We start from the raw sequence: 19,456 nt of genomic DNA on the forward strand, positions 1-19,456 counted from the left end.
AATACGAGAGCTTTCTTTCACATTCCTAAAGTTGATAGATTCCTTTTCATTTGCCTATATATCCCTACCTCTCTTCTACCCCTCTACCTCTACTCTACCTCTCTTCTACCCCTCTATCTCTCTTCTACCCCTCTACTTCTCTTCTACCGCTCTACCTCTCTTCATCCCTCTACCTCTCTTCTATCCCGCTACCTCTTCTCTACCCCTCTACCTCCCTTCTATCCCTCTACCTCTCTTATACCCCTCTAGCTCTCTTCTATCCCACTACCTGTCTTCTATCCCTCTACCTCTCCTCTACCCCTCTACCCCTCTACCTCTCTTCTACTCTTCTATCCGTCTACCTCTCTTCTAGCCCTCTACCTCTCCTCTACTCCTTTACCTCTCTCTACCCTTCTACCTCTACTCTACCTCTCTTCTACTCCTCTACCTCTCTTCTACCCCTCTACATCTCTTCCACCCATCTAACCCTCTTCTACCCCTCTAACCCGCTCCTACCCCTCTACACCTCTACTACCCCTTTAATATCCCTCTTCTACCCCTCTACACCTCTTGTACCCCTCTACTACCCCTCTACCCTACTACCCCTCTAACCTACTACCCCTCTATTACCCCTCTACCTCATCTACCCCTCAACCTCTACTCTACCTCTCTTCTACCCCTCTACATTTACTCTACCTCTCTTCTACCCCTCTACCTCTCTTCTACACCTCTACTTCTCTTCTACCCCTCTACCTCTCTTCTACCCCTCTACTACACCTCTACCCCTCTTCTATCCTTCTACCCATCTACCCCTCTACCTCTCTTCTACCCCTCTACCTCTACTCAACCTCTCTTCTATCCCCCGACCTCTCTTCTACCCTTCTACCCCTCTACATCTCTATCCCACTTAAACCCCTCTACTGCGCTACCCTTTTTCTACCCCTCTAATACCCTTCTACCTCTCTCCTACCCCCTTTTACCCCTCTACCCCTCTTCTACAGCTCTACCCCTCTTCTACTCATCTTCTACCCCTCTAACCCTCTAATAACCCTCTACCCCTTTTCTACTCTTCTACCCCTCCTCTATCCCTCTACTACCCCTCTTCTACATCTACACTACCTCTCTTCTACCCCTCAACCTCTACTCTACCTCTCTTCTACCCCTCTACCTCTCTTCTACCCCTCTACCTCTACTCTATCTCTCTTCTAACCCTCTACCCCTCTACCTCTCTTCTACCCCTCTACCCTTCTTCTACCCCTCTCCGACCCCTCTACCCCTCGTATACCCCTCTCCCCTCTACTACCCCTCTACCACCGCTCTCCTACCACTCTACCGCTCTACTACCCCTCTTCTACCACTCTACCCCTTTTCTATCCCACTACCCCTCCTCTACCACTCTACTACCCCTCTACCCCACTACTACCCCTCGCCTACCCCTCGCCTACCCCTCTACTACCCCCCACTACCCCTCTACTACCCCGCAACCCCTCTACTCCTGCTCTACAACCCTCTACTATCCCTCTGATGCCCCTCTACCCTCTCTTCTACTCCTCTATCCTCTACTACCCCTCTTCTATCCCTCTACCCCTATTATACCCCTCAACTATACCTTAGCCCCTCTAGTACCCCTCTACCACTGCTCGCCTACCCCTCTACTACCTCTCTTCTACCGCTCTTTTACCCCTCTACTTCTCTTCTACTCCACTATCTCTCTTCTACCACACTACCTCTCTTCTACCCTTCTACCTCTACTCCTCTTCTACCCCTCTACCTCTCTTCTACCCCTCTACCTCTCTTCTACCATACCTCTCTTCTACCTCTGTACCCCTCTTCTACCCCTTACACCTCTCCACCTCTACTACCCCTCAAACCTACTACCCCTGTAACCTACTATCCCTGTAACCTACTACCCCTCTACCTCGCATCTACCCCTCTAACTCTTCTACCCCTCTACCTCTATTCTACCTCTGTCCTACCACTCTATCTCTCTTCTATCCCTCTATTCTACCCTCTACCTTTCTTCTATCCCTCTACCTCTCTACTATCCCTCAACACCTCTTCTACTCTTCTACCACTCTACCTCTTTTCTACCCCTCTACCACCCATCTTCCCTTCTACTACCCCTCTTCTAACCTTCTACCCCTCTACTACCCTTCTACCTCTCTACCATCCCTCTTCTACCCCTCTACCACCCCTCTACCCCTACCCCTCTTTTACCCCTCTACTTCTCTTTTACCCCTCTACTTCTCTTCTACCCCTCTTCTACCCCACTACCTCTCTTCTACCACACTACCTCTCTTCTACCACACTACCTCTCTTCTACTCCTCTACCTCTACTCTATTTCCCTTCTACCGCTCTACCTCTCTTCTATGCCTCTACCTCTCTTCTACCTCTCTACCTCTACACTACCTCTCTTCTACCCCTCTTCTATACCTCTACACCTCTACACCTCTTCTACCCCTCTACAACCGCTCTATCCCTCTACTACCCCTATACCCCTCTTCTAACCCTCTACACCTCTTCCCTGTCTTCTACCCCTCTACTCCTCTATTACCCTCTACTACCCCTCTACCTCTCTACTACCCTTCAACTCCTCTTCTACCTGATTCTATTAGGGCCCAGAACCATTTTATTTAGTGATGTCCATCTGCACACTTTCCTGCATCTTGTAGTAAATTGAATATTGACGAACAGAAGTGTTATTTCCAGAAACAGTGAGTTCTGCAGCTTGTCTGTGTATCTTTTATCTGCACCTCACAGACTCCTCACATTCCTCTCGAGAGAAGATCATGCCTCCTACTCATTAGGGTCGTTTCAGTAACTGTTTTTATCATGTGTTCATGTTTCATTGACTTGTATTAGGAGAAAAGTGTGTAAAAATGGAATGGAATGAGGATTTGTAAAGCGCGTTGGCTACCCAGGGGCGTCCCAGCGCTGTAGGGAGCTTGAACCGGTTCAGAGAGGCGGGAAGGGAGAGGCGGAGTGAGGTTTTAAGCCGAAGTTTTGCTGAATAGCCAGGTTTTGAGAGTTTTCCGGAAGGTGAGGAGGTTGGGTTCGGATCTGTATGTATGTATGTATGTATGTATGTGTATTCTTATATAGCGCTCGATGACCCGAAGGGTATCTCGGCGCTTGCCTTGGGAACCCGTCCTGGCTTTTCCCTGTGAGATAGCCCCTACAGGGCATCCCCAAGGTGAAAGCCAGGCATCCTGCCGCGGGGGCCGTTGTGGAGATTAAGCAAGCCCAGAGTTGCAGAGTGAGAACCCATGATTAGAGCAGGCACCGAAGCGAGAATTATCAAGTCCGAGGACATTTGAGCTCAAGACCCTGCCGCGTCGGGAATTCAATCAATCAATCAATCATAGACATTTATAGAGCGCACTACTTACCCGGAGGGTCTCAAGGCGCTTGGGGGAGGGGGGGCGTGCTGCTACTGCTCGAATAGCCAGGTCTTGAGCTTCTTCCTGAAGGAGAGGTGGTTTTGGGTCAGGCGCAGGTCGGTCGGGAGGGAGTTCCAGGTCTTGGCGGCCAGGTAGGAGAAGGACCTTCCTCCTGTTGTCGTTCTTTGGATGCGGGGGACGGCGGCGAGGGCGTGGCTGGCTGATCGGAGATGTCGTTTGGGAGCGTAGAAGTTGATGCGGTTGTTGAGGTAGCTCAGGCCTTGATCGTGTAGGGCTTTGTGTGCGTGGGTGAGGAGGCGGAAGGTGATTCTTTTGTTGACGGGGAGCCAATGCAGTTCTCTCAGATGTCCGGAGATGTGGCTGTGTCGTGGGATGTCGAGGATGAGTCTGGCTGAGGCGTTCTGGATCCGCTGGAGTTTCTTCTGGAGCTTGGTGGTGGTTCCGGCGTAGAGGGCGTTGTCGTAGTCCAGTCGGCTGGTGACGAGGGCCTGGGTGACCGTCTTCCTGGTCTCGGTGGGGATCCACCGGAAGATCTTCCGTAGCATGCGCAGGATGTTGAAGCATGACGAGGAGACGGCGTTGACTTGTCTGGTCATGGTGAGGGAGGAGTCCAGGATGAAGCCCAGGTTGCGTGCGTGGTCTGTCGGTTTGGGTGCGCTGCCCAGGGCGGGGGGCCACCAGGAGTCGTCCCAGGCGGAGGGCGAGGAACCCAGGATGAGGACTTCCGTCTTGTCAGAGTTCAGTTTCAGGCGGCTGGTCGTCATCCACTCGGCTACGTCTTTCATCCCTTCGTGAAGGTTGGCTCTGGCGGCGGCGGGGTCGTTGGTCAGGGAGAGGATCAGCTGGGTGTCGTCAGCGTAGGAGATGATGTTGAGGTTGTGTTGGCGTGCGATGGCCGCGAGGGGGCTCATGTAGACGTTGAAGAGGGTGGGGCTCAGCGAGGATCCTTGAGGGACGCCGCAGATGACTTTGGTGGCCTCTGACTTGTACGGTGGTAGACGGACTCTCTGTGTTCTTCCGTCGAGGAAGGAGATGATCCATTCCAGTGCCTTCTCCTGGATTCCGACGTTGCTGAGGCGCTGCACTTGGGTGCGGTGGCAGACAGTGTAGAATGCCGCGGAGAGGTCTAGGAGGATGAGGGCCGCTGTTTCTCCGTTGTCCATCAGGGCTCGAATGTCATCGGTGGCAGCGATGAGAGCGGTCGCGGTGCTGTGGTTGGCTCGGAAGCCAGACTGAGAGGGGTCGAGGGATCCATTCGTCTCGAGGAAGGCGGCCAGCTGTTTGTTGACGGTCTTCTCGATGACTTTGGCTGGGAACAGGAGGAGCGAGATGGGGCGGTAATTCTTGAGTTCGGTGGGGTCCGCTGTAGGTTTCTTTAGTAGGGCGCTGAGTTCGGTGTGCTTCCAGCTCTCCGGGAAGGTGGCGGTGTCGAAGGAGGTGTTGATGATGTCTCGGAAGGTGGGGTGCGATGACAGTGTCGGCCTTGTTGAAGACGTGGTGAGGGCAGGGGTCGGTCGGAGATCCGGAGTGGATGGAGTTCATCATGCGGATGGTGTCTTCGGTGCTGATCGGAGTCCAGGCGCGGAGGGTGGTGGTGGGGGGCGGTGGTTCGGATGTGGCGTGCGTCGGTTGAGTGCTGAAGCTGTTGTGTATGTCCGCGATCTTGTTGTGGAAGTAGGAGGCGAGGGAATTGCAGAGGTCTTGCGATGGGGTGATGTCGTTGTTTCCGGCGTTGGGGTTGGAGAGCTCTTTGACGATGTTGAAGAGTTCCTTGCAATTGTGTGCGTTGTTGTCCAGCCGGTCCTTGAATGCAGTTTTCTTGGTGGCGCGGATCAGTTGGTGGTGCTTCCGGGTGGCAAGCTTAAGGGCAGTCATGTTGTCCGGTGTTGGTTCCCTTCTCCAGGCTTTCTCGAGGGCTCGGCAGTTCTTCTTGGAGCTCTTGAGTTCGTCGGTGAACCATGGGGCCTTCTTGCTGCCGGGTCTGCTGGGCGGGGTCCTCAGTGGGGCGAGTTCGTCCGCGCAGTTGTTGATCCACTTCGTGAGGTTGTCGGCGGCCTGGCTGGGGTTCGCTGAGCTGGCTGGGGGGTGCTGGCTCAGGGAAGCGGCGAGCTGGTCGGCTGTGATCTTGTTCCAGCTTCTTTGAGCAACCGGTTGCTGGTGGTGGTGGATCGTCGTTCTTCTGAAGGTGAAGTGGACGCAGCTCTGGTCCGTCCAGTGGAGTCCAGTGGCGTGGCTGAAGGCGATGTCTTTACTGGATGAGAAGACGGCGTCGAGTGTGTGTCCGGCGAGGTGGGTGGGGGTGGACACCAGTTGCTTGAGTCCGAGGTTGGCGAGGTTGTCGAGCAGGGTGATGGTGTTGCGGTCGTTGTTGTTCTCCAGGTGGAAGTTGAGGTCCCCCAGGAGGATGTAGTCAGCGGAGGGGAGGGCATGCGGGCTGACGAAGTCGGCGATGTCCTCGCTGAATTGTGTGCGTGGTCCCGGGGGTCGGTAGATCAGGGTGCCTCTGAGGGTGGTCTTCGAGTCGGTGCGGATCTGGAAGTGTAGGTGTTCGGCGGTTTTCAGGGTGTCGTCGGTGTTGGTCGTGATGTGGATGGTGTCCCTGTGGATGATGGCGATGCCTCCTCACGTCTGTTTGACGCGGTCTCTTCGGGTGATCTTGTATCCCTCTGGGATGGCGATGGCGATGTCGGGCGCTGAGGAGTCGTTCATCCAGGTTTCCGTGAGGAAGGAGACGTCAGGAGCTGTGGTGTCGAGGAGGTTCCAGAGTTCAATGGCGTGCCTGTGGACGGAGCGGGTGTTGAGCAGGATGCACTTGAGGTGGTTGCTGCTGGTGTTCGGCTTGGCGGGTGCTGGTGCGGGGCAGGTCCGGATGCAGGAGAACTTGCAGGCGTGGCAGCTGAAGGGTCCGTGGGTGCGCCTCGGAGTGGCTCGGTAGCATCCAGGGATCCCGCCGGTGTTGAGTGCGATGAGTTCGGTGGCGTTGTAGGACAGTCGGGTCGTCTTCCGTCGGTGGGGGCCAGGGGTTCGGGCGCTGGGCGCGGTCCAGGCGCGGACGGGCGCAGACGGGCTTACCTTTGGCGCGCCTGCTGCACGTTGGCCACTCTGCCATATGAGGAGAGTGAGGGGGCGGAGCGTGGGCGGAGCAGCTGGGAGGCAGGAGGGGTCGGCGAATGGGAGGGGGACACAGGGGAGTGGGCGGGGCCGCAGGGGGGCAGCGGTGGGGAGTTGGCGGGAAAACGCGGCAGGGGCTGGCCTCAGCAGGGGGCCAGGGGACAGCGGGGGAAGCTGGAGGCGACGGGGAGAAGTCCAGGCAGGGAGCCTAGGCAGGCGGAGGTACGGCAGCGCTCAGAGGGAGGAGCAGGCAGCGCACAGGCTGGGCGCAGCGGCCGGGGACCAGGGGAGCCGCTGGTGCTGGGGGGCAGCAGCGGGCCTGGAGCACGGCTGGAGCGGCAGACGGGCAGTGGTGGTTCTTGGCAGCAGCGGGGGCACACCAGGCTCGTACCAGGAGGAGTGAGCTCGGTGCGTGGGGTGACCGGCCCGGAGGGTCAGTCAGAATTGAACCCTGGTCCCTTGTCTGACCTCTGCTTCAGGGTCTGCCTGCTCTACACCGTGAGCCACACTTCTCTCCACTTCTCTGATGTGGAGAGGGAGGGAGTTCCAGATCCTGGCTAGAGTGTAGGAGAGCGATCGACCACCACATCTGGCCTTCCTGATGCGTGGTACTGAGGCAAGGTGGGAGGTCGCAGATCTGAGAGAACGGGTGGGCTGATAGGCTTTCACAAGGGGGGAATTGATGGGGGGGCCTGTTCCCCAGTAAGAGCGATGTGCCATGCACATGCTCTTGAATTCGATTCTGGCTCTCACCGGGAGCCAGTGAAGGTCTCTCACAATACATTGTGTAGCATTTGCATTATATACTCAAATTGCTTTAGGGTGGATGCTCTCGTCCATTGCAAAGTCAATTGTCACTTGTTAGTTTGCTTGGCCTTTTTCTATTTTTGCATTAAATGTATTCATTGTAATCTGCCTGTTACTAAATGACAGACTTGAATTGTATCTTGCTGATGTGAGCTGGGGAATTGCTCAGTGTATTGTGTCTGCCATGATTTTGTTCCTCAATAAAGGTTTTTGAAAACTTTTTAAAAAAGGAAAAAAATAATATTTTTTTTCTATTAAATGTATGATAGATTTGTTGGCCTCCCGGTGTGCTGTGTTTTATTTTACATATCACAAGAGATATCGAGGAAAATGACACTCCAGTATACACATTCTTCATATAAATCAACTCACAGTATACTGTTATGGAGGTTAAGCCCCATATACATTATCTCTAACTGAACGCAGACACCCTAGGAAGCATGTGCTTTTCAAACCAGTTGCCCTCTGATGCGGCACTATTGGATAAGTCAAAATGTCCTGAATTTTAGGAGGGTTACCTTATCTAGTGCACTCTGTTAGACAGTGCTCACCTGTGGTAGTAAGATGGTAATAGGCACCTTATCACCTATGCACGGTGCAGGGCTTTGAGTTACAGAGCTCCTCACGCTGTGGAGAAGATTAGGTCACATTTACCCATTTTCCCATATTTGGGCCTGATGAAATGCCAACAGATTGCTCCATGACTACACAGGGCATGAACAAAGTTGACCTGAAGTATAGACCCCAGCTTACCATCATAGGTCCATAGGTGATCGACACTTTCACACAGTTACCATTAGTTCATTTTCTCTGCCACTGTTTTTAAAATCGGTACAAAAGGAGGTGGTGATGGACAGAGAATCTGAATCAATCAAACACTCACACCCAATCTCAAGATCTGGGTTTAATCCATCACCGTTCTTTAGCCCACTCTGCCACCCCAGTTCAGACATGGCTATATGCAAATCAGTCTGACCCTGTGCCTCATAGGAACAGTCCAGCCCGAACTACCAAGCCATGTCTTCCCTGGACCGGAAACAAGCTTCCGAGGACCGGTTTCTGGCATTCCAGCCGCCTTCAGCCCGGCTTGCTTGAATCCAGTGGCAAAGTGAGCAAGGGACTCACGTCTGAGCATACCCTGCCACACTTATGGCGGCCAAAAGCGGTACAAAAGGGGGTGGTGATGGACAGAGAATCTGAATCAATCAAACACTCACACCCAGTCAAAAGATCTGGGTTTAATCCATCACCGTTCGTTAGCCCACTCTGCCAGCTGAGTTCAGACATGGCTATATGCAAATCAGTCTGACCCTGTGCCTCATGGGAACAGTCCAGCCCGAACTGCCAAGCCATGTCTTCCCTGGACCGGAAACAAGCTTCCGAGGACCGGTTTCTGGCATTCCAGCCGTCTTCAGCCCGGATTGCTTGAATCCAGTGGAAAAGTGAGCAAGGGACTCACGTCTGAGCATACCCTGCCAAACTTAATCTCAACATGGACCAGGAAGATCACATTAACTATATTGCGGCAACTGGCCGATAGTTGATCTTATATTCATACTTTCACCAATCTCACATCTTATGACACAACATCCTCTGTCCTACTATGCTCATCCCGAGTACTTAATAAAAGATCTCCGACAAAGTGTCCTCTTGTGGTGCTCGCCAGGCATTGTAGCGCCAGCCTGGTGAGGAGCATAGCCCAAAGATGAAGCATGTCACCTTCAGGTGAGTGAACGCAACTTGTCTTAAAAGCACATGCTTCCTAGGGTGTCTGCGTTCAGTTACAGATAATGTCTCTGGGACTGAACCTCTGGAACAATATACTGTGATTTGATTGCCCTTCTCAATCAATCAATAAGTGCATTTATATAGCGCACTACTCACCCGGAGGGTCTCAAGGCGCTTGGGGAGGGGGGTCCGATACTGCTCGAACAGCCAGGTCTTGAGCTGCTTCCTGAAGGCGAGGTGGTCTTGGGTCAGGCGGAGGTGGGTCGGGAGGGAGTTCCAAGTCTTGGCGGCCAGGTAGGAGAAGGACCTTCCTCCTGTGGTGGCTCTTCGGATGCGGGGGACGGCGGCGAGGGCGTGGCTCGTCGATCGAAGCTGGCGTGCGGGGGTGTAGAAGTACTTACTCCCCTCCCAAGTATTAGGCTTAGGTCAGGTACACTGGGGTAGGCGTAGTTAGAAGCACCAGTTGAGTATTTTAGCCTAATGTATATATGAATGTATATATGTTTTATTCATTTTAAACCATTGTATGGCTAAGAAACCATATCAATGCTTTTACAGTATTATTTCGCAATACTCATCTTACTGTACATACTTTTTATAATAACAAGTCTTGCAATTGTGGCAATTCATTTCTCTTGTACGAGAAGAAAGATTGTTCAATAAATGTTACCCTTTATTGAAAACGCTCGTCTCTCTATTCTCTACATATTGTGAAAGTAAACTGCACAACCACTGACTGAGTAAAATAACTGTCTATTGTTTCACACGACCCTAGAGATTGACTCTTGATCTGAGGAGCAAAGTTGTCATGTTGCACGGTTGTTGGAAAACTGAATCCCTTCTTGGCTGTGCCAGGGAAGCTGATCACTTCCTATTCAGTCAAGAAAGTTTCCAGTGACCTCTGAGCTAGTTGGTAACAAACCCAATTAAGTTTAGCATAGTCAGTGGAGGCCTGGAAGATCCGCACTTCTACGTCGATACTACTGTTTATGTTATTCCAATGCGCAAGGCCTATTGGGAAAATAGGAACTACACTACAAGCAGTTAGGGAGGCAGCGACTTGTGCTTTGTGGACTCTATTTCATTTTTAGTGTCTTTCATATTGTATGTAACGTAGGACCTGACCATAGTTCTATAGCACATCTGCGCTGTAACCGGGAGTATCGAACACCACTCAGTAAGCGGAAGGTGATTCCTGGGGTAGGGGCGGGGTTAAGGGGACCCTTGATGCATTTCTTCAAAGAGCAGAATCACTATTAGTCCACGAAATTCAGCTCAGAGAAAAAAGATTATCACTAGATACACTGCTCGAACATAAGCGATCATCAATGGGCCCCATAGCAAGGTCTAAAACACCAAGTAAAACTATCCTCCAAGGTCAATCAAAGCAGGATAGAGGCAGCATCACTAGTGCTATGGCTCATGTTCCCCATATGACACAGGAGGGTGGCTCCATAGCAAGGTCTAAAACACCAAGTAAAAGTATCCTCCAAGGTCCATCAAAACAGGATAGTGGCAGCATCACTAGTGCTATGGCTCATGGTTCCCATATGACACAGGAGGGTGGCTCCATAGCAAGGTCTAAAACACCATGTAAAAGTATCCTCCAAGGTCCATCAAAGCAGGATAGAGGCAGCATCACTAGTGCTATGGCTCATGGTCCCCATATGACACAGGAGGGTGGCTCCATAGCAAGGTCTAAAACACCAAGTAAAAGTATCCTCCAAGGTCAATCAAAGCAGGATAGAGGCAGCATCACTAGTGCTATGGTTCATGTCCCCATATGACACAGGAGGGTGGCTCCATAGCAAGGTCTAAAACACCAAGTAAAAGTATCCTCCAAGGTCAATCAAAACAGGATAGAGGCAGCATCACTAGTGCTATGGCTCATGTTCCCCATATGACACAGGAGGGTGGCTCACTTATGTACCCTGATGACCCACTTATAACGGATTCTGACCCTGACCGGTCTCACATTAGTATTGAAGAGGTGGAGAAGAATTCCAGCGCGTCCACTCCAGTGATTGACAGGCCAGAACAAGGGCCATCAGAGTTGGTAGCCTCTAGGGCCAACTCAGATATAGGAACCATAGTAAGGGGGGCGGAGAAGTGATCACAAGATCAAAAGGTGCAATAAAAGACACATGAACTACGCAGCTGGTATCACCTCTAGCTGACGCAAGGACCCGGGGCACACGATCGGGGGGAGGGGGACGCTTGTTTCAAAGCCAAAATCAAAACAGAAGGGTGCCGTAAAGATCAGCAGAGTGAACACTGCCGTGGGACCCATTTGTAGCACGCAATGTTCAAACTGTGGGAAGATGGGGAGTGGACAAGGAATGGAAGATCTATTAAGGTCAAACGTAGAGCTCCTTTTTTCCACCCATTTGGGACCGGTGCTGGAGAGAATTAAGGTTATTGAGGAAAACTATCTCGGCTGTGCGATCAGGGGAATAGTGTGCCAGGTAGAATTAGGGGACCAGAGGAGGGGGGAGCAGAAGCCTCATCATACTCAAAGTCCACAACTAGTTATGAGGGTCAAGGAGGGGGCACCGCGAAGGCGGGCAGTTGGGCAAAGACAGTGAAGGCACCAACAAGGGTGCCTTGGCGGGTAAAATGAGTGGGACTACCCTAAGCATAAAAAGAATGGGGCCACCTAATACGGTTTGTCCTGACACAGCCCAGAGGGAAGAAGGGCAATAGTCAGTGAAGAGGAGTTAACAATAGCGGACGCCGTGCAGAGCACTAGAGGTTTACCGACATTGGATCTCCCCCCAGCCTCAAGCCCTTACACAGTGGCCCTTGTAGGGGTTCCTACTAACGGGGATTAGAGGGAGGAATCCCCTCGCACTCTAATTAACAAGACAGCACATTGGCTAGTCAAAAACACGGGTTTCAATATCACACAACACAGACATATTCTGATGGCAAGGAGGGTGGCTTGGATCGGAAGTAGCAGAAAGAGCTTTGCGGGTGATTGTGTGATTTTGAATTTCAGATATTCAGAGTTAGTCAATGAGCTCCTCCATAGTCAATCCAGGGGTCAATACCAAGGGGATGGAGGGTCCAGTATCAGACTGCTCCCCTTGGCTTCTTTCTATAGGGATATGGCCCATAGGAATATGCAAGGTGACCATAGGAGGAATAGGATTGAATCAGATGGGAGGGGGCAGCTAGTTTCACTCATTAACCGATTTGCACCTCTCCACTGTGCTTCATCCCAAAATGAAATAGATTGACTGGTGGGGGGGTTGAAAGACGAGAAAGCACGAGGGGGGAGGGGGGCACTCATAATAGGAGACAATGAAGGTCCAGGGCGCACACAGTCAGATGATTCCAATGTCAATGTGAGAGTTATGGAGCCCGGTGGGAGAAATGTAGAGAAAGATGCAGGGAATTTGGGCGAAGTTCCTGTAATGCCCACTAACCCTACAACTGTCACGGCAGGCAGTCAAATAGTGGGAGAGATTAAGATCATATCCTGGAATGTAGCGAGCTTAGCCTCAGAAATCACAACTGGCTAACGTATATTAAGAAACATCAAATAATCCTCCTACAAGAAACATGGGAGTACCTAGTAACACCCAGGCAATAGAAGGCTACAAAATGATTTTCGTCCCAGCACGTAAGTCAGCGCCGGGGAGGTCAAAGGGGTGTCTGACTATTTATGTCGATCTCAGAATCTCAGGAAGGTGGAGTGAACTTAGATGGGCCTCGGACTGAACACTGGGACTCACATATCGTAATAAGGGTTTTAATTTAACTGTTGTAAATTTCTATAATGCCATTACTCCAGGACAAACTCTCCAAAGCGTAAATGAACTAGGGGCTCGGCTGGCAGGCATGGAGGAGCAAGGGGCACTGTGCTCCCAGCTAGTATTAGCAGGGGAGTTCAATTGTCACCCATGCCCCTTCCTAAGAATGAGTGAGGGGAACTGGTCGGCTTGCCCGATTGTAGAGGGGTGGCACCTGAATCCCACAAGGGAAGGAGGAGTGCTGAATAAGATCCTGGGCAGGCATGCCCTAACATATACCATGGATTTGATTGGTGGGGGGGCAATAGCACGGTCACCCCTACTTTCAAAGGCAGAGCGAAGGGCACTATAATTGATTTTATTTTCGTTACACCGATGTTAAAGTGTCAGGTTACAAAGTTTGAGATAGAGGTTAGCATTTTCAGCGACCATAACCCGCTTCTCCTGTGCATCATAGATCCAAATGCGGTACTTCTATCACAACTTAGGGGGGCCGGAGGTTTGATTAAAGCCACTGACCAAGGTAGGAGAATAAGGTGGGTCAACACGGACAGTGAGGCATTTTACAGAATCTTACTGACACAGGCCGAGTCCAATGTTTGGAAGTGTTTGGACTTGGAGGTTGAGGGGGCAGACCTGAACAAGGCATCTGAGGGAGCAGCCAAAGAAATAGATGGCTTACTTAGGGGCAGGAAGGTCAACAAGGAACACAGTGCACCAAGGTGGTTCGATCATGACTGCACCCTCGCCTTGAGGGATCTGAAATCGGCTCTGAAATGCGTACCTAGGGACAGAGGGAAGGTATCAAGCTGCAGGGCTAGGTACAATAAAACACTAAGATGCCGCAGAACCGTATTGCAGAACCAGGCATGGGAAAACTTGAGAGAAGCGGCCGAGACAAAGGACTCAACTGCTTTTTGGAGAGTTGTTAATGAACCGTGCTTTTAGGATTAAAAAAAACCCACGCCTGCCTGCCACACCCTCCCAGAAACCTGGCTTGAGCATTACAAGGGCCTGTATAACCATGGTAGCATTGAGAACTGGAAAGTGTGAACCCACCCCAGATTACCTTTTCCTTGGGAGAAATAAAGGCAGGGATTGAGGGGCTAACCCGTAACAAGGCACCAGTACCTGTTGGGATTCCACCAGATCTCCTCTTAAGCCAGAAAGAACTCTGGGTGCCCATACTCACCAGAGTAATAAGTACCGCAGCGCAAACAATGATGCCAATATCCTGGTCTACGGCCACAATAGTCCCCATATTTAAAAAAGGGGACAGAAATAGCCCTCAATGCTATAGGCCTATTTCATTAATTGATGTTACCGTGAAAGTGCTAGGTAGGGCCATTCTTAAGCGATTGATTGATTGGGCGGAGGAACATGAGATCATTACGGATCCCCAGTATGGGTTTAGGTACGGCCGCTCCACCACAGATCAATGCCTTAATTTATATGTCCTGGCAGCCAAGAACACCTTAGCCAGTGAGGGGACGGTGTACATGGCTTTCATGGACCACACCACGGCATTTGATCGAGTAAATCGGAAGAAATTGTGAGGACTATTGGGGGCCTTGGGAGTTGACCCTGGTTTGGTAAATATATTACGGACACTGCATCAGAATACTTCTGCCCAGGTCAGATATGATAAGGAGGGAAAAGTCACAGACCACGTCCCATGCTCAAGGGGAGTGAGGCAGGGATGTATTTTGGTCCCCTTCCTCTTTACTTTATAAATAAATGGTTTGACCCAGGCGCTGGTAGCTCTAGGGGTGGACTGCCCGCAGATGGGTAGGAGAGGGATACCGGTGTTACTGTATGCAGATGACGCAGTACTCTTGGTCCGCACTGCACGTGGACTGCAGCGCCTCATAGATGGCTTTGTCCATTTTATGGATAGCTTAGATTTGTCACCGAACCTCACCAAATCATATGTTATGGAGGTAGGGAAGGACCATCCAGCAAAACTAAGTATACAATAGGCACACAGGGACTGGAAAAGGTCAAGTCATTTTCATATCTGGGGATCATGTTCGACAGTCGCCATAGTTTTAAAGCCCTTGTGGAGGAGAAATGCAATAAACTAATTAACTCAACAGGAGTAACTATGAATTTTGCAAAGAGACGAGGCCGATGGGCTCCGGAACAAATCCTGAACTTCTTCAGTTCTGTAAGCTGTGCCAAAGTTTTATATGGGAGTGAGGTCTGGGGCTTTATAGACCCGCTTAAGTTACAAACAGAAGAAAACAAATATTTGAGGTGGGTACTGAAAGTCCCACAAAGCACATCCTCCTACGTGGTTCATGAGGATCTGGGTATAACCCATCTGTGCGATAGGCTGCAATGGAAGCCCCTCGCATGCTAGATTAAGGTATGGACGAACCCAGAGGCGGCGTTAAGTCAATAAATAATATCAGACTGCATTGCACGGGCACCGGGTTACAATATTCCTTGGAGTAGACACATCAAGGAAAACCTGTTAGCCATGGGTTGTGTTGAATATTTTACCCACCCGACCAAATTGCTATCTAAGGATAAGGGCTGTATTCAGTCATAATTTTTAAACAGAGCCAAGTCAAATAGGGAAGCAAGAGAGCTGACTAAGCCATCAGTAGGAACTCATCAGTTAACAAAGTTGTGCCTGGGCGTGGAACCTTATTTGTGTCTTATTTACAATCCTCAAGACAGATTTCTCATGACCCGTTTCAGGCTAGATTTGTTACACCATACTTTGGCGGTTCCAGCAGGGTATACACAGCATTTGGAGAGTAAGGGCTCCTGTGGCTGCGACCAACGGTCTCCACTGGATACGGTCCATTTGGTCTTACTAAGCCCATTTTACGCTTACCCTAGGCAACTATTTTTAAAAGGTATTTTAAGGAAGGCCAAGTTCAAACAAGCTAAAGTGCCCCTACTGTTTCTGAAATTGTCAGTAGAACCTTTAACGCTTTTCTGTGTAGTACATTTTCTAAGATTAGCGATGAAACTCAGAACCAGTAGAGGGGAGGAATAATGGTCCTGTGTGTTCAATATTTGCTCTGATTTGCACTATACTATGGATGAAACATTTTTAACCGGGTACCACCTTGTCATTTCTATAAGACGATCCCCGTGGCGAATCATTTATATTTTATGTATTGATGTTAAACAGGTTTTTAGTATGATTTTTATAATGTATGAGATATTGTTTTTTAACACTGTACTTTTATGGTATTAGTTTATGCCGAATAAAGTATATTTTGAATTGACTTGATTGTGTTTTATTTTAACAAATGTACAAAGCAGATATTGGTGCTTGCTTGTTTCACAAAAATTATCGGATACCTGCCTCGGAGTGCACTTCTTACAGACGAGTATGGGGGTATCATGTTGCTGCTACAAGGTCCTTACCTGTGTGAGTTATCGGGAACGATGCAGGGGCAGACACAAACCGGCCACACATGGAGATCAATGACAAATACTGAAGAATTAACTGAGCTTCTAAGCTGATGACCATTACTTAATTGACCTTGAAAATAAAAGACACGTTTTTAGTATCCTAGTGACTCATGACCATAAAAAACAAAGGTTATAAATTCAATATTGTGTCAAATTCTTAAAAAATGGAATTGGATGTACTGAATCGGAAGTTGTCCCAGGTCATGCGTGACACCTTCCACCACTATTGCTTATGGGACTTGTAGTTTTGTTTTTCTCATTAAAAGAATGGGCTCTAAAGTCCCAGTGTTCTAAGCGATGTTGGTCAAAATCCGAGGCCTGATGGAGGATGAAGCATGACATGGCTCTGCTTAGCAGTGAGATGAATGACAGTTCCCCAGCCCTTCCATTCTTTGACAGACAGAGGCTCGTTCGCCATTCATATTTTTTTGCAAGGACAAAGAAACTTTTATTGGAGCTTCGGTCAACTGAAGAGATAAAACCCCTGGGCATGTTTAATTAACTACAGACAAACATGAACAATCAAGAACATGAGTTTCTGGAAAACTATCAAGCACCCAATCAGGATCAGCCACCTTTCACACCCAGGAATTCTTGAGGCTTGGCTTTGGAGAGGATGAATTGCACGTGGTATAAGCAGTGGCGGTTGGTACATAGGGGTGAATAGGGCGTTGCCCCACTAGCCTCGGGAGTCGGGACGGGGAGGAAGACAAGAGAGACACGTACCACACGCACGCAATGCAGCAGCGTCAAATCGATGAACTGCTTACTGCCCCGTGTGTCACAAATTAAATTCAGTCAGTCTGACTCTGACTGTTTTTTTTCGTCAAGGGAAGGACGATGACGAGGGCACAGCAGGTCAGAGACCTCCTGCGCATGTGCTGGCCGGAGCGAGGAATATTGCTCGCCCCAGAAGCACATGCAGAAAGAGTGATGTCACCATGAAGGGAGTGGCGTAATAAAGGCAAAAAAGGCCTGGTTTCAAATGGGTACAAAAGGGGGTGGTGATAGGCGGAGCATCTGAACCAATCAAACAGTCACACCCAGTCAACAGTTCTGGGTTTAATCCATCACTGTTCTTTAGCACACTCTGCCACCCCAGTTCAGAACAGTCCAGCCCGAAATGCCAAGCCATACCTTCCCTGGACTGTAAACAAGCTTCCTAGGACCGGTTTCTGGCATTTCAGCTGAACAAAGCGGTCCATCACCACCCCCTTTTGTACCGCTTTGTTCGCCATAAGTTGGCAGGGTATGCTCGGACGTGAGTCCCTTGCTCACTTTGCCACTGGATTCAAGCAAGCCTGGCTAAAGATGGCTGAAATGCCAGAAACTGGTCCTAGGAAGCTTGTATCTGGAGCGGAGACACCCGCGAGCAGCAGATTAACAGCTGCAGCATGTGTGCATTTCTCTTCTGCTGCATTGTTTTCCTGCCCCGAGGAGTGTGGCTCACTGATTAGAGCGGCAGACCCTGATGCAGAGGTCTGGCCCGGGACCAGGGTTCAATTCCCGACGCGGCAGGGTCCTGAGCCCAAAAATGTCCACGGACTCGATAATTCTCGCCTCGGTGCCTACTCTAATCATGGGGTCCCACGCTGCAACTCTCGGCAATAGCTTGCTTAATCTCCACTACAGCGGCCCACCCGCTGCAGGATGCCTGGCTTTTACTTGGGGATGCCCAGTAGGGGTTATCTCACAGGGAAAAGCCAGGACGGGTTCCCAAGGCAAGCGCCTTGATGCCTTCGGGTGATACGTGCGCTATATAAGTCGCAATACATTTATACATTTTACATTTAGCTGTGACGTTAAATGGGAGCTGTGTTGATGTGTGTGACTGTTTTTGTATCAATACATCTGTCCCCCATTCCATGTTTGCATTGAGTAAAAGAAAGCCTATTTCTGTTTACCAATCTATGTACAAGCATTTGTAATGCAATAGGTCTCGCAATTACACGAGTTTAAGCTATTGGTATTGTAAATGACAATGCCTTTTATTTATGTTTTAAAAACGAATCAAAAATAAAAGGCATTGTTATTTGTAATGTCAATAGCTCAAACTTGTGTAAATGCGAGACCTATTGTATTGCAAATGATTGTTTTGTAAAAGCGCCCCATACTGCTCTTTCACTTTAATGGCGACCCACCCCTTTCTTTAGACACGGCTCATCTAAGAAAAGGGGCCCGGACAACATTAAAGTTAATGCGCTGCATGGGCGTTTTTACAAACAGGCATTTGCAATGCAATAGGTGTCGCATTTACGAACTCTGGTAAATGCGAGACCTATTGCATTGCAAATGCTAGTTTCAATTTACCATGAGCAATATCGACCTTTTTAAAACAAATTATTTTCCGTGTGCACCTTTTGCATTCTCGTGCTAAAGCAATACATATATTTTTAATAAAACTAAGAGGGTGGCACATAACTCAGCAGGCCACAGGTTGGTCATTTAGACTCAAATGTGCAAATGGCAGGTCAATACACATGTCCAGCGCTTACAAAGCCAAGGGCGTGAACACACATCTTTCTCGGGGTTGGGGCAATGCACCAGTGAGAAAAGACCAGGTAGAATGTACTACTTTTCACAGGTCTCCCATTAGAATCTAAATAATGTTGATAACTATGCAGTGTAAGCATCTTGTAGAGTTAAGCACTTAACTCGTTCCATGCTGATGACGGAGCCGCTCCGTCATCAGCTGCGGTTGGGCTGTGCTGATGACGGAGCGGTTCCGTCATGTCCCGGCCGCCGCCCCTGCGCGGCGCGTTCTATTGAGCGGGGCGGGCCATGACGGAACCGCTCCGTCACGAGCACAGCTCAACCGCGGCTGGTGACGGAGCGGTTCTGTCACCAGCATGCGGCCGCCACGCGGCCGCCCCGCCCTGTTAGCGCTGCGGCGGAATAGCCACCGCAGCGAAAGGGTTAAAGGAAATAGGCCCCAGAGCTGTGAACACCTTCACAACTAATGTGCTTGCACCATTTGCTTTGTGGAAACATCGAGCTATTTTTTATAACGACTTTCTGTAAGAAATAACATTAGAATCAGTTCCTATTGTAAACATGTTGTTACATTGAGCAGAAAAAATGAGATGACAGAATGCATTCAACTATACCTCGAACAAGAAGCCAGGTGCTTTGAAATTCCGTTTAACTGTATCCACTCTTCAAACACCCGCCGTGGGGCCCCTGAGCAACTAGAAACTGAGACACCTTGTCCCAGACCCACCTGGACGCCCAGTGATCTG

At 49.9% G+C, this 19,456-nt stretch overlaps 1 protein-coding gene across 1 annotated transcript in view; it reads right to left on the minus strand.

Moving 5' to 3' along the window:
• The window catches only part of LOC147737348 (uncharacterized), a 935,485-nt gene extending 919,198 nt beyond the window's left edge, over positions 1–16,287 (minus strand). Inside the window, exon 1 of the transcript XR_015296583.1 lies at positions 16,170–16,287. The gene's annotated coding sequence lies outside the window, so the exon portion shown is untranslated. The remainder of the gene's footprint in view (positions 1–16,169) is intronic.
• Positions 16,288–19,456: the final 3,169 nt, after the last annotated feature.

Source organism: Lissotriton vulgaris, chromosome 1_1, assembly GCF_964263255.1.
Source record: "Lissotriton vulgaris chromosome 1_1, aLisVul1.2, whole genome shotgun sequence".
NCBI lineage: Eukaryota > Metazoa > Chordata > Amphibia > Caudata > Salamandridae > Lissotriton > Lissotriton vulgaris.